This window comes from Rhynchophorus ferrugineus, unplaced genomic scaffold, assembly GCF_030347505.1.
Source record: "Rhynchophorus ferrugineus isolate W39M unplaced genomic scaffold, kcgeb_rfMv2 rfM11, whole genome shotgun sequence".
Lineage (NCBI taxonomy): Eukaryota > Metazoa > Arthropoda > Insecta > Coleoptera > Curculionidae > Rhynchophorus > Rhynchophorus ferrugineus.
The window spans coordinates 29,519,628-29,545,456 of NW_027472590.1; the positions used below are offsets into that span (position 1 = coordinate 29,519,628).

General features: G+C 31.4%; 1 protein-coding gene across 6 annotated transcripts in view; it reads left to right on the forward strand.

The window, feature by feature from the left end:
• Window positions 1-25,829, forward strand: part of LOC143205179 (protein turtle) — a 149,774-nt gene that overhangs the window by 68,586 nt on the left and 55,359 nt on the right. Inside the window, exon 1 of one of the 6 annotated variants that reach the window (XM_076418290.1) lies at window positions 23,182-23,280. The exons of the other annotated variants lie outside the window; for them this stretch is intronic. The gene's annotated coding sequence lies outside the window, so the exon portion shown is untranslated. Of the gene's footprint in view, window positions 1-23,181; window positions 23,281-25,829 lie in introns of those variants that run through there. 6 annotated transcript variants of the gene reach the window in all.

A 25,829-nucleotide genomic window follows, 5' to 3' on the forward strand; every position in this document is an offset into this window, starting at 1 on the left:
AATCATCAACTTGTCGTTGTTTTTGGCCAAAAGTGAGCTCGCGCGGCGCCTACTTTGCACAGAGCTTTCTCGTATCCAAATATTCATGAATGATATGATGTACACGTTCAGTTGATAGCTTTAGAGTATCTGCTATTTCATTCAATTTCACTTTATGGTCATTAAAAATCATTTTGTCGATTTTTTTAATGTTTTCATGGGTAACAACCTCTTTTGAGCGTCCACTACGTTCACCGTCTTCGGTGCTCATTTCACCACGTCTAAACTTAGTATACCAATCGTTGATTTTCCTGGGCCAGTGTAGGGAAACTCGGCATCAAGCCAAGTTTTTGCTTCAACTGTATTTTTCCCTTCAAAAAGCAATATTTTATCAACACGCGAAATTCTTTTTTATCCATTTTTTCACAATAACAAAAGTTGCTTCACTCAAAATGCTATAATTCACAAACTAATGATCCGACAGCTGTCAAATTTATACAGGTATTTTCTGAGGGTTAGGGCTAACTAAAAACATATGGATTTAATTCTAGTAGCGCCATCTATGTGTCAGGCCGGGGACATTTCAATTAACCTGTTGTTTTATTTTAAAACGTTTTTTTGTTAAAACTCTAAGTTTGATTATTTTTTACTTTTTAGTGTTTTCCTTGTTTATTTTTTGAAGTCGATTAAATTTTTTTGTTAAAAATAGTTTATTGACTAGAATAAAATAAGAACGAGAATTACGGCCTACTTTTAAAACGAATTTACAGACTGCAGTAAGCTGCAATATATTTAATAAATGTCAAATAATTAAAACAATAGTATATAATTACAACAATAGTATTTATACAGATTAATACTTAATATAGAAGAAGTTTTGTTATTAAAAATTATCGCTAATGCGAAAAAGCTCCGTCTAGTATTAATGAACAAATTCTGAACGAAAACGAACATATTTCATATTGTAAAATAGGTCGGAGAGTGCGTGATTTATTGGCGTCGAAGGTAGGCGAATGACAGAACGACTGATTTCCCCGGGGCCCGTAATTTATCGGCCCGCGAGCGAACCGGCAACCTCTCGAGTTTTCGCCAGTACCATCTGAATTTTCCATGTCTCCTACCTCGTATTTTCCACAAATTTTGGCGCGTCTCGCCCCGACACTGCCGTGTAACATCGTCCCGGATCCAGATGCAAATCGTTTATTACCATATTTCGATTTCGACGCCTTGTTTCGACTTTCGGTCTTCGATCAAGAAAATCAATCGGCTTTTCAGTAGGCTTGATTAGGGATGCCAAAAAATATCGATATTTAAAAAAAAATATCGATATTTTTTCAAGAAAAATTAGAGATATTTCTTAAACAATAGAAAAAACCTTTTAGTTATTAATCGACTTCGAAAAATGAGGTGGTTCTATGTATGGCTGAATATTTCTATTTTTTAATGTACGTTCGCCGGTTTCTCCGTCAATAATGGACCGATTTTTACATTTTTTTTTATGACAACTTTTTTTTGTTCTAGTTTGGTTGGAAAATTCGTCATATCACCTAAACTAGGTAGCGGACCCCGGATCCTGAAACGTTCCTTATTTTTATTTTCCCTCATACGGGTTGCATTTTTAATTGGGCTATCCATTGTGATAATTAATAAAATAACTGCGTAATTTATTGAGTAAATATCTAACACTAAAAAAGGAAAAATAAATATTTTTATCAAAAAAATTGAACCGAATTCAAAAAATAAATAAGGAACTCACTAAAAACTAATCAAATTTAGATTATTAATACAAAAAACAGTTTTAAAATTAAATATGTACATAATAATCGTTGTAGTAAGTAAATAAATATAAACAACAAACTGATTTTGTCTACTACACGTATTTTATATTCTACTATATACAAACAATTTAGCTTAATACCTACCTTAACCTATTTATTTATTTACAATATTATTTTAACTACTACTAACTGATCAGCTTGAAGACGGTGCCATATATTTTTATATATTTTCGACATTCTTTCAAGAAAAATTAGAGATATTTCTTAAACATTAGAAAAAACCCTTTAGTTATTAATCGACTTCGAAAAATGAGGTGGTTCTATATGTGGCTGAATATTTCTATTTTTTTAATGTACGTTCGCCGGTTTCTCCGTCAACTATGGACCGATTTTTACATTTTTTTATAACAACTTTTTTTTGTTCTAGTTTGGTTGGAAAATTTGTCATTTCACCTAAACTAGGTAGCGGACCTCGGATTCTGAAGCGTTCCTTATTTTTTATCATCATTTCTTTATTCCTATTTTCCCTCATACAGGTTGCATTTTTAATTGGGCTATCCATTGTGATAATTAATAAAATAACTGCGTAATTTATTGAGTAAATATCTAACACTAAAAAAGGAAAAATAAATAATTTTATCAAAAAAATTGAACCGACTTCAAAAAATAAATAAGGAACTCACTAAAAACTAATCAAATTTAGATTATTAATACAAAAAACAGTTTTAAAATTAAATATGTACATAATAATCGTTGTAGTAAGTAAATAAATATATACAACAAACTGATTTTGTCTACTACATGTATTTTATATTCTACTATATACAAACAATTTAGCTTAATACCTACCTTAACCTATTTATTTATTTACAATATTATTTTAACTACTACTAACTGATCAGCTTGAAGATGGTGCCATATATTTTTATATATTTTCGATATTCTTTCAAGAAAAATTAGAGATATTTCTTAAACATTAGAAAAAACCCTTTAGTTATTAATCGACTTCGAAAAATGAGGTGGTTCTATATGTGGCTGAATATTTCTATTTTTTTAATGTACGTTCGCCGGTTTCTCCGTCAACTATGGACCGATTTTTACATTTTTTTATAACAACTTTTTTTTGTTCTAGTTTGGTTGGAAATTTTGTCATATAACCTAAACCAGGTAGCGGACCCCGGATCCTGAAGCGTTCCTTATTTTTTATCATCATTTAATTATTCCTATTTTCCCTCATACGGGTTGCATTTTTAATTGGGCTATCCATTGTGATAATTAATAAAATAACTGCCTAATTTATTGAGTAAATATCTAACACTAAAAAAGGAAAAATAAATATTTCTATCAAAAAAATTGAACCGACTTCAAAAAATAAATAAGGAACTCACTAAAAACTAATCAGATTTAGATTATTAATACAAAAAACAGTTTTAAAATTAAATATGTACATAATAATCGTTGTAGTAAGTAAATAAATATAAACAACAAACTGATTTTGTCTACTACACGTATTTTATATTCTACTATATACAAACAATTTAGCTTAATACCTACCTAAACCTATTTATCTATTTACAATATTATTTTAACTACTACTAACTGATCAGCTTGAAGACGGTGCCATATATTTTTATATATTTTCGATATTTTTTCAAGAAAAATTAGAGATATTTCTTAAACATTAGAAAAAACCTTTTAGTTATTAATCGACTTCGAAAAATGAGGTGGTTCTATGTGTGGCTGAATATTTCCATTTATTAATGTACGTTCGCCGGTTTCTCCGTCGATAATGGACCGATTTTTACATTTTTTTATAACAACTTTTTTTTGTTCTAGTTTGGTTGGAAAATTTGTCATTTCACCTAAACTAGGTAGCGGACCTCGGATTCTGAAGCGTTCCTTATTTTTTATCATCATTTCTTTATTCCTATTTTCCCTCATACAGGTTGCATTTTTAATTGGGCTATCCATTGTGATAATTAATAAAATAACTGCGTAATTTATTGAGTAAATATCTAACACTAAAAAAGGAAAAATAAATAATTTTATCAAAAAAATTGAACCGACTTCAAAAAATAAATAAGGAACTCACTAAAAACTAATCAAATTTAGATTATTAATACAAAAAACAGTTTTAAAATTAAATATGTACATAATAATCGTTGTAGTAAGTAAATAAATATATACAACAAACTGATTTTGTCTACTACATGTATTTTATATTCTACTATATACAAACAATTTAGCTTAATACCTACCTTAACCTATTTATTTATTTACAATATTATATTAACTACTACTAACTGATCAGCTTGAAGACGGTGCCATATATTTTTATATATTTTCGATATTCTTTCAAGAAAAATTAGAGATATTTCTTAAACATTAGAAAAAACCCTTTAGTTATTAATCGACTTCGAAAAATGAGGTGGTTCTATATGTGGCTGAATATTTCTATTTTTTTAATGTACGTTCGCCGGTTTCTCCGTCAACTATGGACCGATTTTTACATTTTTTTATAACAACTTTTTTTTGTTCTAGTTTGGTTGGAAATTTTGTCATATAACCTAAACCAGGTAGCGGACCCCGGATCCTGAAGCGTTCCTTATTTTTTATCATCATTTAATTATTCCTATTTTCCCTCATACGGGTTGCATTTTTAATTGGGCTATCCATTGTAATAATTAATAAAATAACTGCGTAATTTATTGAGTAAATATCTAACACTAAAAAAGGAAAAATAAATATTTCTATCAAAAAAATTGAAGTGACTTCAAAAAATAAATAAGGAACTCACTAAAAACTAATCAAATTTAGATTATTAATACAAAAAACAGTTTTAAAATTAAATATGTACATAATAATCGTTGTAGTAAGTAAATAAATATAAACAACAAACTGATTTTGTCTACTACACGTATTTTATATTCTACTATATACAAACAATTTAGCTTAATACCTACCTAAACCTATTTATCTATTTACAATATTATTTTAACTACTACTAACTGATCAGCTTGAAGACGGTGCCATATATTTTTATATATTTTCGATATTTTTTCAAGAAAAATTAGAGATATTTCTTAAACATTAGAAAAAACCTTTTAGTTATTAATCGACTTCGAAAAATGAGGTGGTTCTATGTGTGGCTGAATATTTCCATTTATTAATGTACGTTCGCCGGTTTCTCCGTCGATAATGGACCGATTTTTACATTTTTTTGTGACAACTTTTTTTTGTTCTAGTTTGGTTGGAAAATTCGTCATTTCAGCTAAACTAGGTAGCGGACCCCGGATCCTGAAGCGTTCCTTATTTTTTATCATCATTTCTTTATTCCTATTTTCCCTCATACGGGTTGCATTTTTAATTGGGCTATCCATTGTGATAATTAATAAAATAACTGCGTAATTTATTGAGTAAATATCTAACACTAAAAAAGGAAAAATAAATAATTTTATCAAAAAAATTGAACCGACTTCAAAAAATAAATAAGGAACTCACTAAAAACTAATCAAATTTAGATTATTAATACAAAAAACAGTTTTAAAATTAAATATGTACATAATAATCGTTGTAGTAAGTAAATAAATATAAACAACAAACTGATTTTGTCTACTACACGTATTTTATATTCTACTATATACAAACAATTTAGCTTAATACCTACCTAAACCTATTTATTTATTTACAATATTATTTTAACTACTACTAACTGATCAGCTTGAGGACGGTGCCATATATTTTTATATATTTTCGATATTCTTTCAAGAAAAATTAGAGATATTTCTTAAACATTAGAAAAAACCTTTTAGTTATTAATCGACTTCGAAAAATGAGGTGGTTCTATATGTGGCTGAATATTTCTATTTTTTTAATGTACGTTCGCCGGTTTCTCCGTCGATAATGGACCGATTTTTACATTTTTTTGTGACAACTTTTTTTTGTTCTAGTTTGGTTGGAAAATTTGTCATTTCACCTAAACTAGGTAGCGGACCCCGGATCCTGAAGCGTTCCTTATTTTTTATCATCATTTCTTTATTCCTATTTTCCCTCATACAGGTTGCATTTTTAATTGGGCTATCCATTGTGATAATTAATAAAATAACTGCGTAATTTATTGAGTAAATATCTAACACTAAAAAAGGAAAAATAAATATTTCTATCAAAAAAATTGAACCGACTTCAAAAAATAAATAAGGAACTCACTAAAAACTAATCAGATTTAGATTATTAATACAAAAAACAGTTTTAAAATAAAATATGTACATAATAGTCGTTGTACTAAGTAAATAAATGTAAACAACAAACTGATTTTGTCTACTACACGTATTTTATATTCTACTATATACAAACAATTTAGTCTAATACATACCTAAACCTATTTATTTATTTACAATATTATTTTAACTACTACTAACTGATCAGCTTGAAGATGGTGCCATATATTTTTATATATTTTCGATATTTTTTCAAGAAAAATTAGAGATATTTCTTAAACATTAGAAAAAACCTTTTAGTTATTAATCGACTTCGAAAAATGAGGTGGTTCTATGTGTGGCTGAATATTTCCATTATTAATGTACGTTCGCCGGTTTCTCCGTCGATAATGGACCGATTTTTACATTTTTTTTGTGACAACTTTTTTTTGTTCTAGTTTGGTTGGAAAATTCGTCATTTCAGCTAAACTAGGTAGCGGACCCCGGATCCTGAAGCGTTCCTTATTTTTTATCATCATTTCTTTATTCCTATTTTCCCTCATACGGGTTGCATTTTTAATTGGGCTATCCATTGTGATAATTAATAAAATAACTGCCTAATTTATTGAGTAAATATCTAACACTAAAAAAGGAAAAATAAATATTTCTATCAAAAAAATTGAACCGACTTCAAAAAATAAATAAGGAACTCACTAAAAACTAATCAGATTTAGATTATTAATACAAAAAACAGTTTTAAAATAAAATATGTACATAATAGTCGTTGTACTAAGTAAATAAATGTAAACAACAAACTGATTTTGTCTACTACACGTATTTTATATTCTACTATATACAAACAATTTAGTCTAATACCTACCTAAACCTATTTATCTATTTACAATATTATTTTAACTACTACTAACTGATCAGCTTGAAGACGGTGCCATATATTTTTATATATTTTCGATATTTTTTCAAGAAAAATTAGAGATATTTCTTAAACATTAGAAAAAACCTTTTAGTTATTAATCGACTTCGAAAAATGAGGTGGTTCTATGTGTGGCTGAATATTTCCATTTATTAATGTACGTTCGCCGGTTTCTCCGTCGATAATGGACCGATTTTTACATTTTTTTTGTGACAACTTTTTTTTGTTCTAGTTTGGTTGGAAAATTCGTCATTTCAGCTAAACTAGGTAGCGGACCCCGGATCCTGAAGCGTTCCTTATTTTTTATCATCATTTCTTTATTCCCATTTTCCCTCATACGGGTTGCATTTTTAATTGGGCTATCCATTGTGATAATTAATAAAATAACTGCCTAATTTATTGAGTAAATATCTAACACTAAAAAAGGAAAAATAAATATTTCTATCAAAAAAATTGAACCGACTTCAAAAAATAAATAAGGAACTCACTAAAAACTAATCAGATTTAGATTATTAATACAAAAAACAGTTTTAAAATAAAATATGTACATAATAGTCGTTGTACTAAGTAAATAAATGTAAACAACAAACTGATTTTGTCTACTACACGTATTTTATATTCTACTATATACAAACAATTTAGCTTAATACCTACCTAAACCTATTTATCTATTTACAATATTATTTTAACTACTACTAACTGATCAGCTTGAAGACGGTGCCATATATTTTTATATATTTTCGATATTTTTTCAAGAAAAATTAGAGATATTTCTTAAACATTAGAAAAAACCTTTTAGTTATTAATCGACTTCGAAAAATGAGGTGGTTCTATGTGTGGCTGAATATTTCCATTTATTAATGTACGTTCGCCGGTTTCTCCGTCGATAATGGACCGATTTTTACATTTTTTTTGTGACAACTTTTTTTTGTTCTAGTTTGGTTGGAAAATTCGTCATTTCAGCTAAACTAGGTAGCGGACCCCGGATCCTGAAGCGTTCCTTATTTTTTATCATCATTTCTTTATTCCCATTTTCCCTCATACGGGTTGCATTTTTAATTGGGCTATCCATTGTGATAATTAATAAAATAACTGCCTAATTTATTGAGTAAATATCTAACACTAAAAAAGGAAAAATAAATATTTCTATCAAAAAAATTGAACCGACTTCAAAAAATAAATAAGGAACTCACTAAAAACTAATCAGATTTAGATTATTAATACAAAAAACAGTTTTAAAATAAAATATGTACATAATAGTCGTTGTACTAAGTAAATAAATGTAAACAACAAACTGATTTTGTCTACTACACGTATTTTATATTCTACTATATACAAACAATTTAGTCTAATACCTACCTAAACCTATTTATCTATTTACAATATTATTTTAACTACTACTAACTGATCAGCTTGAAGACGGTGCCATATATTTTTATATATTTTCGATATTTTTTCAAGAAAAATTAGAGATATTTCTTAAACATTAGAAAAAACCTTTTAGTTATTAATCGACTTCGAAAAATGAGGTGGTTCTATGTGTGGCTGAATATTTCCATTTATTAATGTACGTTCGCCGGTTTCTCCGTCGATAATGGACCGATTTTTACATTTTTTTGTGACAACTTTTTTTTGTTCTAGTTTGGTTGGAAATTTTGTCATATAACCTAAACCAGGTAGCGGACCCCGGATCCTGAAGCGTTCCTTATTTTTTATCATCATTTAATTATTCCTATTTTCCCTCATACGGGTTGCATTTTTAATTGGGCTATCCATTGTAATAATTAATAAAATAACTGCGTAATTTATTGAGTAAATATCTAACACTAAAAAAGGAAAAATAAATATTTCTATCAAAAAAATTGAACCGACTTCAAAAAATAAATAAGGAACTCACTAAAAACTAATCAGATTTAGATTATTAATACAAAAAACAGTTTTAAAATTAAATATGTACATAATAATCGTTGTAGTAAGTAAATAAATATAAACAACAAACTGATTTTGTCTACTACACGTATTTTATATTCTACTATATACAAACAATTTAGCTTAATACCTACCTAAACCTATTTATCTATTTACAATATTATTTTAACTACTACTAACTGATCAGCTTGAAGACGGTGCCATATATTTTTATATATTTTCGATATTTTTTCAAGAAAAATTAGAGATATTTCTTAAACATTAGAAAAAACCTTTTAGTTATTAATCGACTTCGAAAAATGAGGTGGTTCTATGTGTGGCTGAATATTTCCATTTATTAATGTACGTTCGCCGGTTTCTCCGTCGATAATGGACCGATTTTTACATTTTTTTATAACAACTTTTTTTTGTTCTAGTTTGGTTGGAAAATTCGTCATTTCAGCTAAACTAGGTAGCGGACCCCGGATCCTGAAGCGTTCCTTATTTTTTATCATCATTTCTTTATTCCCATTTTCCCTCATACGGGTTGCATTTTTAATTGGGCTATCCATTGTGATAATTAATAAAATAACTGCCTAATTTATTGAGTAAATATCTAACACTAAAAAAGGAAAAATAAATAATTTTATCAAAAAAATTGAACCGACTTCAAAAAATAAATAAGGAACTCACTAAAAACTAATCAAATTTAGATTATTAATACGAAAAACAGTTTTAAAATTAAATATGTACATAATAATCGTTGTAGTAAGTAAATAAATATAAACAACAAACTGATTTTGTCTACTACACGTATTTTATATTCTACTATATACAAACAATTTAGCTTAATACCTACCTAAACCTATTTATCTATTTACAATATTATTTTAACTACTACTAACTGATCAGCTTGAAGACGGTGCCATATATTTTTATATATTTTCGATATTTTTTCAAGAAAAATTAGAGATATTTCTTAAACATTAGAAAAAACCTTTTAGTTATTAATCGACTTCGAAAAATGAGGTGGTTCTATGTGTGGCTGAATATTTCCATTTATTAATGTACGTTCGCCGGTTTCTCCGTCGATAATGGACCGATTTTTACATTTTTTTTGTGACAACTTTTTTTTGTTCTAGTTTGGTTGGAAAATTCGTCATTTCAGCTAAACTAGGTAGCGGACCCCGGATCCTGAAGCGTTCCTTATTTTTTATCATCATTTCTTTATTCCCATTTTCCCTCATACGGGTTGCATTTTTAATTGGGCTATCCATTGTGATAATTAATAAAATAACTGCCTAATTTATTGAGTAAATATCTAACACTAAAAAAGGAAAAATAAATATTTCTATCAAAAAAATTGAACCGACTTCAAAAAATAAATAAGGAACTCACTAAAAACTAATCAAATTTAGATTATTAATACAAAAAACAGTTTTAAAATTAAATATGTACATAATAATCGTTGTAGTAAGTAAATAAATATAAACAACAAACTGATTTTGTCTACTACACGTATTTTATATTCTACTATATACAAACAATTTAGTCTAATACCTACCTAAACCTATTTATTTATTTACAATATTATTTTAACTACTACTAACTGATCAGCTTGAAGATGGTGCCATATATTTTTATATATTTTCGATATTCTTTCAAGAAAAATTAGAGATATTTCTTAAACATTAGAAAAAACCTTTTAGTTATTAATCGACTTCGAAAAATGAGGTGGTTCTATATGTGGCTGAATATTTCTATTTTTTTAATGTACGTTCGCCGGTTTCTCCGTCAACTATGGACCGATTTTTACATTTTTTTGTGACAACTTTTTTTTGTTCTAGTTTGGTTGGAAAATTCGTCATTTCAGCTAAACTAGGTAGCGGACCCCGGATCCTGAAGCGTTCCTTATTTTTTATCATCATTTCTTTATTCCCATTTTCCCTCATACGGGTTGCATTTTTAATTGGGCTATCCATTGTGATAATTAATAAAATAACTGCCTAATTTATTGAGTAAATATCTAACACTAAAAAAGGAAAAATAAATAATTTTATCAAAAAAATTGAACCGACTTCAAAAAATAAATAAGGAACTCACTAAAAACTAATCAAATTTAGATTATTAATACAAAAAACAGTTTTAAAATTAAATATGTACATAATAATCGTTGTAGTAAGTAAATAAATATAAACAACAAACTGATTTTGTCTACTACACGTATTTTATATTCTACTATATACAAACAATTTAGCTTAATACCTACCTAAACCTATTTATCTATTTACAATATTATTTTAACTACTACTAACTGATCAGCTTGAAGACGGTGCCATATATTTTTATATATTTTCGATATTTTTTCAAGAAAAATTAGAGATATTTCTTAAACATTAGAAAAAACCTTTTAGTTATTAATCGACTTCGAAAAATGAGGTGGTTCTATATGTGGCTGAATATTTCTATTTTTTTAATGTACGTTCGCCGGTTTCTCCGTCGATAATGGACCGATTTTTACATTTTTTTGTGACAACTTTTTTTTGTTCTAGTTTGGTTGGAAAATTCGTCATTTCAGCTAAACTAGGTAGCGGACCCCGGATCCTGAAGCGTTCCTTATTTTTTATCATCATTTCTTTATTCCCATTTTCCCTCATACGGGTTGCATTTTTAATTGGGCTATCCATTGTGATAATTAATAAAATAACTGCCTAATTTATTGAGTAAATATCTAACACTAAAAAAGGAAAAATAAATATTTCTATCAAAAAAATTGAACCGACTTCAAAAAATAAATAAGGAACTCACTAAAAACTAATCAAATTTAGATTATTAATACAAAAAACAGTTTTAAAATAAAATATGTACATAATAGTCGTTGTACTAAGTAAATAAATGTAAACAACAAACTGATTTTGTCTACTACACGTATTTTATATTCTACTATATACAAACAATTTAGCTTAATACCTACCTAAACCTATTTATCTATTTACAATATTATTTTAACTACTACTAACTGATCAGCTTGAAGACGGTGCCATATATTTTTATATATTTTCGATATTCTTTCAAGAAAAATTAGAGATATTTCTTAAACATTAGAAAAAACCTTTTAGTTATTAATCGACTTCGAAAAATGAGGTGGTTCTATATGTGGCTGAATATTTCTATTTTTTTAATGTACGTTCGCCGGTTTCTCCGTCAACTATGGACCGATTTTTACATTTTTTTGTGACAACTTTTTTTTGTTCTAGTTTGGTTGGAAAATTCGTCATTTCAGCTAAACTAGGTAGCGGACCCCGGATCCTGAAGCGTTCCTTATTTTTTATCATCATTTCTTTATTCCCATTTTCCCTCATACAGGTTGCATTTTTAATTGGGCTATCCATTGTGATAATTAATAAAATAACTGCGTAATTTATTGAGTAAATATCTAACACTAAAAAAGGAAAAATAAATATTTCTATCAAAAAAATTGAACCGACTTCAAAAAATAAATAAGGAACTCACTAAAAACTAATCAAATTTAGATTATTAATACAAAAAACAGTTTTAAAATAAAATATGTACATAATAGTCGTTGTACTAAGTAAATAAATGTAAACAACAAACTGATTTTGTCTACTACACGTATTTTATATTCTACTATATACAAACAATTTAGTCTAATACCTACCTAAACCTATTTATTTATTTACAATATTATTTTAACTACTACTAACTGATCAGCTTGAAGATGGTGCCATATATTTTTATATATTTTCGATATTTTTTCAAGAAAAATTAGAGATATTTCTTAAACATTAGAGAAAACCTTTTAGTTATTAATCGACTTCGAAAAATGAGGTGGTTCTATGTATGGCTGAATATTTCTATTTTTTTAATGTACGTTCGCCGGTTTCTCCATCAATAATGGAACGAATTTTACATTTTTTTATGACAATTTTTTTTTGTTCTAGTTTGGTTGGAAATTTTGTCATATAACCTAAACCAGGTAGCGGACCCCGGATCCTGAAGCGTTCCTTATTTTTTATCATCATTTCTTTATTCCTATTTTCCCTCATACGGGTTGCATTTTTAATTGGGCTATCCATTGTAATAATTAATAAAATAACTGCGTAATTTATTGAGTAAATATCTAACACTAAAAAACGAAAAATAAATATTTTTATCAAAAAAATTGAACCGACTTCAAAAAATAAATAAGGAACTCACTAAAAACTAATCAAATTTAGATTATTAATACAAAAAACAGTTTTTAAATTAAATATGTACATAATAATCGTTGTAGTAAGTAAATAAATATAAACAACAAACTGATTTTGTCTACTACACGTATTTTATATTCTACTATATACAAACAATTTAGCTTAATACCTACCTAAACCTATTTATCTATTTACAATATTATTTTAACTACTACTAACTGATCAGCTTGAAGACGGTGCCGATTCCAAACAATACAAATATAATAATAAAATTTTGTGACATATACACAAAATTAAATTAGGAACACTTATTAACAATTCTCTTGATTTCTTAACTAACTGTGGTTATCTGAAGGTCTCGATGTAGGTAATCAGCCCTTTTTTCTGTTTGTTTTTCAGGACTTTTTTCTGTTTGTATTCTGTTAATACTCTTTGCAGAACATCCCCATAATTGAACTCCGTATGTCCATATAGGTTTCAGTATTTGCTTATATAATAGCAATTTATTATGTACTAATAATTGTGATTTACTTCCAATTAGCCAATACATTTTCCCATATTTCAATTTTAGTTCGTTCCATCAAGATTCATTCCAAGATGTTGCTATTTGGTATTATAGTATTATTTAATGTTATTAGTGCTTGTACGGTCTGATTATAGGTGAACTGCAGATGCACAAATTTACTTTCGTTCATTTTTATTTTCTAAGCTTGTGTCCAGTTATTTATATAGTCACTTGCCTGTTGTAATTTCCGTGTGGCTTCTTCCCTATTGTCTCCGACAGCTATAATCTCAGTATCATCAGCAAACATAGCCATCGTAATATTATCCATTTGTGATATATCACAAGTATAGGGTAGATAAAGCATTGACCCCAAACATCAAATGAAATCAAAATCTCATTTCGAAATCCTAAATATTTTGTTAACAAAGAGTACAAACTATTTTTGTTATTCTCCAATTTTGTTAATTTATGTTGGGATGAAATTTTCGCATAGGTCGGGTTTTTCTTTCACAGTTGTATATACCTTCAAATAAAGCGGACCCATTAATTTGTTCTCTTTATAGAAAATGTGAAATATAATTTTACGTAATCATACTATTCTTAATAATTTCATACTATTCTTCATAATCGTAATAAAATTTGCACGTCTACATAACACAATGGTTAAAGCAAAACTGAGATAAACGTCATATAACTAAGATGGCACGCAATCAAAATGGTAGCGGGACTTTTGCCCCACCGTTATATGTTATGATTGTGCTTATTTATTACTTACTATTTGGTGATTGATCTATAATAAAAACGTGTTTTTTGGGGACAGTGTTCTATTTCAACTAATCGTAAATTCTCAGCTGTCAAAGCGTTTCGTTTTGGTTGCCAATGCTTCACCACCCTAACGGTTACAAATTCAATTTTATCGCCGTTTTTAATAAAATTTTCATTTCTTCAAAACAGAAATTGTCCCGACTCAGTCCAATTCCAATTACATACTTATCCACATCATCTACGTCACTAAATGTTAATAAATTCACAATCGTGCCGTATCACTCACGATCATCATCGTCGCAAATATAGTGCAGACAACCGGACGTGGAACCTCGTTCTCTCCATCGCATACGAAACGAAGCTACAGGATGCACATTACTAAACCGCATTAAACCACAAGTTGTAGGTAATGAGATGCTATTTGCGGCCTCATAATGAATTACGCAAAAAGAAAACGTTCGAATATTATCTTCATTAAAACTAATCATCTCTGTTCGAGAATACGAACTCGAGCTAGAAGTATGTCGATGACATTAGCTTGGTTAAAGTAGTTTTTGAATATTTCTCTGTTGTTATATTCAATATTGTATACGAGGTATTTTCATATCGAACTATATAAGGAGATAACAGGTCAATTGAAAAGTCCTAGTCCTAACACATAGATGGCGCTACTAGAATTAAATCCATATGTTTCTTAGTTAGCCCTAATACTCAAAAGATGCGTGTATAAATTTGACAGCTCTGGGATCATCAGTTTGTGAATTATAGCATGTTGAGTGAAGCACCTTTTGCTATTGTAAAAAAAATTGATAAAATGGAATTTCACGTGTTGATAAAATATTGCTTTTTGAAGGGAAAAAATACAGTTGAAGCAAAGACTTGGCTTGTTGTTTCCGGACACTGCCCCAGGAAAATCAACCATCAATGATTGGTATGCTAAGTTTAGATGTGGTGAAACGAACACCGAACTCGGTGAACACAGTGGACTCCCAAAAGAGGTTGTTACCGACGAAAAGATTTAAGAAATCTACAAAATGATTTTGAATCATATCATTCATGAGTATTTGGGTATGAGAAAGCTCTGTGCAAAGTGGGTGCTGCGCGAGCTCACTTTTCAGCAAAAACAACGACCAGTTGATGATTCGGAGCAGCGTTTGAAGATGATCAAGCATAATAAACCCAAGTTTTTGCCCCGATGTGTGACAATGGATGAAACATGGCTGCATCCTGTCACTCCGAAGTCCAATCGACAGTCATCCGAGTGGACTGCACACGATGAACCCGCTCCAAAACGTGGGAAAACGTAACAGTCGGCTGGTAAGGTTATGACGCTTGTATTTTGGGATGCGCATGGAATAATTTTCATTGACTACCTTGAAAAAAGAAGGACCATCAACAGCGACTATTACATAGCGTTATTGGACCGTTTGAAGGACGAAATCGCCGAAAAGCGGTCGCATTTGAAGAAAAAAGAAAGTGCTGCTTCACCAAGACAATGCATCGTGTCACAAGTCAGTGAAACCGATGGCAAAAATCCATGAATTGGGCTTCGACTTGCTTCCTCATCCACCGTATTCTCCAGATCTGACCCCCAGCGACTATTTCCTGTTCTCAGATCTCAAAAGAATGCTCGCTGGGAAGAAATTTTCGTCGAATGAGCAGGTGATCGCCGGAACTGAGGCCTATTTTGAAGCAAAGGACACATCGTACTACAAAAATGATATCGAAAAGTTAGAGGTCGCTATAATCAGTGTATCACCCTGGAAGGGAATTATGTTGAATAAAAAAAATATTTCCAAAGAATGTGTTTTACTATGGTGGGCCGGGGACTTTTCAATTCACCTGTTATTCGCGTCACAATATATTTTTCTGTTGTAAAATGTTCAATGGCCTAGAGCACTAATAATCCAGGCGTTGTCCCATCCACCGTCAGTTGAAAAAAAACCGTGCAAACATACAAAATGTCACAATACCCCTCCTCCTCAGCGATCCCCCCATTTCCTAGCTCTCGACGGTTTCCACGCCACGCTAATTTCCACCATGTGGATGGCGTTGCATACGAAAAACATTCGTTCTGACCTCTCGTTAGGGAAAGGTGGGGTCCCACAGGATCCATCAGCCCGGGCGAATGCTGTCCGGTAATTGGTTTAAAAGAAGCTCGGCAGGGGGCGACGGTACGGACGCGGAAAAAGGTTAGGGGGAGGGGGCGCGGTGGAGAGGCTGGTGGGAGTTGGTATGGACTGTTAGTAATGTAAAGCGTTGCATTAAATGAAATACCGTAATGAAAAAAGTATCGATCCGGAAATCGTACTGGGAGAGAATGTAAAATGGGATTCTTCGTTGTGTTTAACGTTTGTTGTAGTGTTGCACTGTACCGGCTCGGAAATAAGCGAGGAGAATTGTTAGCCTTGACCTGATACAATATTATACTTTGAAGTAACACAAGTTGTGTTCTTGTGGTAAAATAGGCTTTAAACTCCACAGTTTAGACGTGAAAGATTATTCGATCTGGAAAGCAGCTTATGAATCAAGTCAACAAATAGATCTTTCTTGACATGTACAGTTTCGCATTATCACCATTTAAACTTGTTTCAGCCATAGTTTTACAGAGCAGTGTCTCGAGACCACTACTGTATCTGATCTACATTGCTGATGTCCCAACAATAAAGAAAACTGCACTTTGAATATTTGTCAACGACACAGTCATTATGAAAAGACACATCTGTATACATACGGCTATAGAAAAAGTACAAGTTGCATAAATAGAGGAGAATCAATAAATGACATAGAAAATGGAAAATACAGCTTAATCTGTCAATTTTGCATTGCGGCGAAATGACGAAAACTTAATTATATCGCTTTAAAAGGAACTAATCCAAATTGAACAAAACCAAGGCATTCAAGAATACCTAGAAAACTTGACATCAACTGAGGCTACAGACTATTCGTTGTGGAAAGCAACAAAAAAGCTTAGGAGATCCCAGCAGCATAACTCACCTATTAAAACAAACGAAAATAATTGGGCGTGAAGCAATAAAGAGAAGGCCAACATTTTCTCAAAATACTTAAAAAATGTTTTTAAACCTTCCCAGTCTCAGCTACATAAAGATGAGGAAAACAAAATTACTAGCTTTCTAGATTCGCCATTCCAAGAGGATTTACCACACGAGAAATTAACGGTCAAAAAAGTTAAACAAACAATAAAGAGACAGATTAATATTAAAAAAGCTCCTGGTTATTACTTAATTACTGGCAAAATTTTAAAATAATATCAGAAAAGGGTATAAAACTATTAACATTTATATTTAATGCTATGTTACGAATTAATTACTTCCCTAGTATCTGGAAAGTAGCTAAAATATTAATGATTCTTAAACCAGGAAAAATACCAGAAGATGTGACCTCCTACCGACCTATAAGTTTATTACCGATAATCTCGAAAGTTTTCGAGAAATTATACATAAAAAAGCTAAACTATATAATAGAAAAAAGAAAAATTATTCCAAAACATCAGTTTGGCTTTCGCAATAAGCATGGGACTATAGAACAAGTGCATAGACTTGTAGACAAAATAAACGCTGACCTAAATGCCAAAAGATATTGTTCGGCTGCTTTTCTATACATATCTCAGGCTTTTGACAAAGTATGGCATACGGGCTTGCAGGTTAAACTAAAGAAACTTCTCCCTCATCCGGACTATCAGCTACTAAAATCGTATCTCACTGACAGACATTTTATTGTAAATCAAGGCGATGAACATACCGAATTAAATCTCATATATTCAGTAGTTCCGCAAGGTAGTGTACTGGGTCCAGTACTGTATCTTCTGTATACGGCTGATCTACCCACCACAAAAATAACTACTGTGGCAACATATGCAGACGATACAGCAATCTTAGCATCCCACGAAGATCCAGTCACAGCATCAATAAACCTACAAACCCACCTTGAGCAAATACAATTATGGTTGAAGACATGGCGCATTAAAGCCAATGAAACAAAATCCACTCATATAACGTTTACCCTGCGTAGAAGAACATGTCCACCAGTGAATATCAATCATCGTTAACTCCCCCAAGCAGAGCATGTTAAATATCTTGGTATGCACTTGGATCGACGCCTAACCTGGAAAGCACATACTCTCTAAACGGAAACAACTGAGACTAAAATTATATCAAATGTATCGGCTCATTTGTTATTCCTACGAGTGTAATTCAAAGTGTTTGTGTTAAGTACTTCGAAAAGAGTGTCAGTGCATCCCAATGTACTCACTAATCAGCTAAATATGCGACGTGATAGTGAAGTGCGTAGACTAAAACGTTTAACACTACCTGATCTGATTATTGGACATACGTAGACTTTAGAATAAGCTTTAGAATAAGACTAATTAATTAAGATAATATTTCATACAGAAGATTGCTTAATGAAGTGATTTTCTACATGCCATGTATATATAATATAGAAATAAGAAATATTTATTGCCAATAAGGCAGATTGTGGACTCACGACGAGTAATAAAAAAAAATCGCTTTAAGGACGCCTAATTCGTCAAGCAGAATCAGCGAAATCCATGTCGACTGTAGGTTGAATTGGAAACATCATTGGTGTTGATACAGCATCGTGTTAGATAAAAAGCAAAACACATTAGAACCAATAGAAAACAACTATACGGTTTGTCGGAAGATACTGTAAACTTGATCTAAAATCAAACAGATTGATTTATCAGTCAATCATAAAGCCAGTTTGGAGCTATGGGATGCAAATATGGGGATGCACTAAAAATTAAAATCAATTACTCATCCAACCCTGCCAAAACAAAATTCCTCGATTAATTACCGATGCCTATCGCTACGTAACCAACGAAGAACTGTACTATGACCTGGAAATCAAATGAATTTGTAAAGTTTTCCAAGATTTCGCCTAAAAACACGAAAGAAGATTACTAAATCATACTAACGTGGAAGTGATATAACTACTGAACAACGCGCAGGAAATCAGAAGATTAAAACGAACCAAACCAAACGAACTTAAATAAAGTGTATACCATTAGTGTAAAATATAGCTTAAGTTATTATAATTTCTTAATTGAGGAATACATATTGATGTATTTATATCGCACTCGTCTTGCTTGTGAATTAATCCAAGTACAAATGAAATGTAGTAACAAATTCATTTATAAATAAGATTGTACTAAGCATATCTAATAAAGATGTTATCAAAAATAGGTGTTAATGCAAGTACAACAGAACAATAGCAATAACTTATTTTGTAAGCTAATATTGCACTAAGCATATCTAGTGTTAGATTGGAATTAACCACTATTGGAGCTACTGCTTAACGCAAGCTTCGAACTATGATATTCTAACTCTAATTCTACTAATTTTCAATAGAAATCTTATCCAGTCTTGCCACTTGTCTTGTTAATGTCTAGATTTCGAAAGCCCTTTCTTGATAATTTTTACAGTTTTACTTATAAATAAATGCAAACTCAAATAAAATAAAAATTAAAAAAAAAAAATTGAACCGACTTCAAAAAATAAATAAGGAAATCACTAAAAAATTAAAAAATAATCAAACGTAGAATTTTAACACAAAAATACATTTTAAAATAAAATATGTCCATAATAGTGGTTGTAATAACTAAATAACAATAATCAAAAATATCTACTACACGTATTTTACATTCTACTATATACAATTTAGCTTAATACCTACCTAAACCTATTTATCTATTTACAATATTATTTTAACTACTACGAACTCATCACTTTGATGTCGGTGCCTCCTCTTTTTAGTGTTAGATATTTACTCAATAAATTACGCAGTTATTTTATTTAATATTACGATGAATAGGCTAAATAAAGATACATAAGGAAATATAGGAATAAGGAAACAATGATTGAAAATAAGGAGCCCTTCAAACCTCGGGTCCGCTAACTAGCCTAGGTGATTTTTTGACAAATGTTCTAACGGAATCGAATCCGCGACCTCCATTTTGGAGCTAAACGCTTTAACCACTACACCATAGAAGCAGTTGCCTATAATATTTCTACGAGGTGTATATGCTATAGTGATTGAAAAGCAAATTGAATCGTTTTTCCACTGAACTACTTCGTGTTTCCCATCACATCAACTCAGTAATAACATTATATATTAATATCTCTTTGTTTTAGATAAAAATTATGCGAAAAATTGGTATGTGCTTTTGAAATTTGAGCGTTTCCCTCGATTTCCCCCCTTTCCTCCCAAGAGATCCTGATTTGGTTCCAATGGGACCACCTCGGAAGTACACTCTTTTGAATAAAGAAAGAATTTCGGACGAGAAGAAATCGAAAGAGACATCGACGAAAATACATTAAAAAAATCTATAACTATACAGCCGAACATAGAATAGTTTTGAGCACTGCTAATCTATAAATTGAATTGTAAATCAAAATTGTGTAATTTTAACGCTTTCGGTTCGTCATTAGAAATGCATTTTCAAACTATGAAAGCTATGCTGCGTGTTTAGCTGGTTGTTAAGTTATGTCATAACTAGTATAGGTTAACGTTATCAATATTAGCTGTTACTTAAATTTATGCTTACATATATTATTTATTTTTTTACTCGAATGTGATAACAGTCACATGAAGAAGACTCATTACACTATACTTTATGATGTGAGTTGTTTAATAAATAACTTAATAATAGTGGGCGAGTGTCTGGTTGGATGAATCTAACATCTATGCTCACTGATGGAAAATGGTGAAACGTTGTCGACAATAATGGAGTATTTTTGGTCTAAATACATTTATTTTAATACTTGATGAACCTGCTATCGCCTTCGTTTATCTATCTATATCTATAACATTTTTCCCAACCAGTAACGATAGCCATTTTATTACAATTGTGTGGTTTACACCTGTTAAGCTATTCATAGCCTGCAGTATCGTTTTTTCTGAGAAAGACGGAGAGCTGATCAGGCTGCAGTGGTAAAATGCTTTAGCTTCATTATGGAATTTATGATAATAGCGAGCTCAGAATTTTGCTTTTGATCCAGCTTCAGAATTTTGCTCAGATTTGCTGTGATACCCTCTGGGTCTGGGGCATTTTAGAAGAAAAACCTTTAATTGAGAGCTGCATATCTCTCGGCGAGACTAGACTTTCAGGAGTTTTGTCAATGATGACGTTTGATTTTCAAACATTTCGTCAAGGAGTAAAGACATAAACATTGAGAGAAGTATTGTATTACAAGAGCGAACTGTACAAGGTGATACCGGGTATGTGTCGTGAGCGTTTCGAAGGCGTCCTTTTGTAATCCATGCCAAGGGTGGAAAGGGTAATTCCAAAAAGCTGAAAGAACCAATTATAGGTCGCTAACAATATATAGCTCATTAGAAAACCATTTGAATTATACCAAGTGTACCGGAAAATCATAATCAGTTTTTGTAACAGATCTCGCTAGGCTTAAGTATGCTACGTTATGATTTGACAGATATGCTATTTTATTCAACTTATATCAGGCTTCAAATCTATATATATTATATTTTGCGAAAATAGCACAGTCATAGATTTATACGTCTTTGAATATGTTAAGTTTCGTGCTAGAAAACGTGCATTTGCAGCACGCATTATTTTTCTTATTTTATCAAAAGAAAAAAGCCACTGAAAGTCATGGTTTGCTGGCAGAAACTTACGGTGGGCATCCTATATCTTTAGGAACATGTGAGGCGTGGTTTCGAAAATTTAAAAGTGGTGATTTCTATGTGCAAGACCAAAAAACTTTCTGGTAGACAAAAAGTTTGAAGATGCAAGAGTTACTTGATGAAGACTTAATCTAAACTCAAAAACAATTGGCAGAAGCGTTAAATGTGACTCAAGAAACGATTAGCGACTGATTACGGGCAATGTGATGAAAAGTGGATTTATTTTGAAAACCCTAAGCACAAAAAAGCATGGTTGTCACCTGGCGAAGTCGGTCAATCTACTCCAAGGCCAAATCGTTTTGGTCGCAAGACAATGCTTGGTTTGGTGGGACCAGATTATCGTGGTTATTACGAACTGTTGAAACCTGTTTAAGCGATTAATAGTGATCACTACCGACAACAAATGATCAACTTGAACCATGCATTGATCGAAAACGTTCAGAATGGGCCCGAAGACACGGTAGAGTGGTTTTACAGCACGATAACGCGCTCATACAGCAAAACCGGTCAAAGAAGCGTTGAAGGTACTTGGACGGGACATATTGTCACACCCACCGTACTCTCGAGACCCTGCCCCATTCGACTATCAACTTTTCTCATCAATGAGACACGCTCTTGCAGAGCACCACCTTGCCAATTTCGAAGAAGTTAGAAAATGGCTCGATGGATGGTTTTGCTCAAAGGGCATCCATGAATTGCCTGCAAGATGGGCAAGATATAGAAATTCAAATGGCCAGTACTTTGAATAAATACATTTTGTACATTATTTTTAGTTTTCTTTCGGATAAAAACGGTAACAATGTTAACCGCATTATGATTAGTTACTAATACATGGAGTTTGTGCCTGAAGACGTTTGCCGGCCGAGCCGCACGCCGTCCTAGTATTCCGCCCTCGGCTGTCGCCCCCTGACGTAAACAATCCGTCGACGGAATTATTATACTCCGTCGTGGCCATCGAGTAGCGACACGCGCCAACCCGAACGTAGCCTCGGATCAATACCGACCGACTTGGGAAGACCGCCACGGCCGCCACCGCCAACACTAACGCCGCCCCAGTCCTCAGGCCGCACTGTTGGGTGGTGCATGTGCATTGAACGTGAGCGAGGACGTGGTGCTCCACATACCTAGTGTTACATCGGTTCTACCACACTTTTTACCTCAATTTTTGATAGATCGCTTCGTATCGGTCCGGTTCCGCTGGTGGTGTTTCGGGTTCGGACGAGATTGGTGCCATTGGTAATGTCGTTGCTGGTGCTGAGGTGGAAATAAACGTTTTAACAAGGATCTGAAGGTGGGACTTACGGAGAACCTATACGCACAGGTACAATAGGGGTGGTCTACTGCAATAATAATTAGCATAAAGCCCAGAAAAAGATCCTCATGTATAACTTCCAACCTAAGCTGCTTTACAATACGTTGAAATAAGCACGTATTTTTAGAATATGCTTTTTAACCCTATGTATGTTCATATAAATAAATGGTGTAAATATTTAAACATTTTAGATTCTGAGATTTTGGGTTTGAGTGATATTGGTGCCACTGGTTATATCTCTGCTGTTGCTGAGTTGAAAATGTACATGTTATTACAGATCTGATAATGGTACATACGAATAATCTATAGGCACAGTTGCAACAGAATTCAATTTCTGAACTAGTCATAACCAAGTCCAGAAAAAATCCTCACTATTAAATTTATGACTTGCAACCTGAGGATCTATAAAATACGTTGAAACAAACAGGTATTTTTAAAATACACTTTCAATCGTTTATATAACAGTTCATATAAATAAATAGTGTAAATATGTAAATATTTTCGATTCTGCTGGTGGAGTTTTGGGTTTGAGTGATATTGATGCCACTGGTAATATCTCTGGGTTTGCTGATGTGAAAAGTGACATATTACTACCATACAATCCCACAGAAAATCATCACTATTAAATTTATAACTTCCAAACCTAGGAGCTATAATATACATTGAAACAAGCCAATATTTTTAAAACATAACATACTTTATCCCTGTATATAATAGTTCATATAAATAAATGGTGTAATATTTTGGTTTTGGCCTTGAGAGTAATATTGGTGCCACTGCTCATATCCCTGCTGTTGCTGAAGTGAAAATGGACATATTACTACAGCTCTGATGATGGGACTTGAGAATATTCTATAAGCACCATAAATCCCACAAAGAATCCTCACCATTATATTTATAATTTCTAACCTCAGGAGCTATAAAATACTTTTGACTAGCAAAAATTTCATAATATACTTCTAACCTTATATATAGTAGTTCACACAAATAAATATTGTAAATAGTTAGATATTTTCGATCCTGATTGTAGGGTTTTAGGCTTGAGTGATATGGGTGCCACTGCTCATATCTCTGCTGTTGCTGATGTGAAAATTGACATATTACTACAGCTCTGATGATGATACTTGCGAATAATCTATAAGCACAGTTACAATAAAACTCATCTACAATAATCATCATTACCATATATCCCACAGAAAATCCTCACTATTAAATTTATAACTTCCAAACCTAGGAGCTATAATATACATTGAAACAAGCCAATATTTTTAATACATAACATACTTTATCCCTGTATATAATAGTTCATATAAATAAATGGTGTAATATTTTGGTTCTGGCCTTGAAGGTAATATTAGTGCCACTGCTCATATCTCTGCTGTTGCTGATGTGAAATTGGACATATTACTACAGCTCTGATGATGATACTTGCGACTAATCTATAAGCACTATATATCCCACAGAAAATCCTCACTATTAAATTTATAACTTCCAAACCTAGGAGCTATAATATACATTGAAACAAGCCAATATTTTTAAAACATAACATACTTTATCCCTGTATATAAATAAATAAATGGTGTAATATTTTGGATTTGGCCTTGAGAGTAATATTGGTGCTACTGCTCATATCCCTGCTGTTGCTGGAGTGAAAATGGACATATTACTACAGCTCTGATGATGGGACTTGATAAGCACAGTTGCAATAGAACTCATCTACGGTAATGATAATTACCATAAATCCCACAAAGAATCCTCACCATTATATTTATAATTTCTAACCTCAGGAGCTATAAAATACTTTTGACTAGCAAAAATTTCATAATATACTTCTAACCTTATATATAGTAGTTCACACAAATAAATATTGTAAATAGTTAGATATTTTCGATCCTGATTGTAGGGTTTGAGGCTTGAGTGATATTGGTGCCATTGTTCATATCTCTATTGTTGCTGAAGTGAAAATGTTATTAGAGCTCTGATGATGCGACATGCGAATAATATATACGTACAGGTAAAAGAGAACTTGAGTACTATAGCCATCGTATAAATATATAGCTTTCAACTTAGATCATCAACTCAAAAGTTCTGTTGCATTTTAGGAGTTATTTTCATTCCAAAAAAGCATGACTGCTGCCTGTATATAAAAAAGGTTATTTCAAACACCCAAAAACTAGTTTTATTATATAAATCTTAATTCTTTAATTGTTTGTATATTTATCCTTATTATTTATATGTATGCCAATATACAGAGTGTCAGTACTAATTAAAGCATTTTCTGATAATAATGGAAAACTACTGTACGATAAAATGAATGTATTGTGTCCCAAGCTGGGTCAAGATCAAAGGAATAGTGATTCTGAGTCATATTACAGTTTATTGACCAGTATATTTAGTTTTGATTGTTTCTTGATGAAGTTATCTTCTTGATTTATAGTTTTGGTTTGATTATATCCATGTTACAAAATAATGTGTTCTCATTGGGGAATGATGTAAGGTGATAAAATATATAATTTTCTGTATTGTTAAAATTACTTGATTATTACTTGATTGTAAAT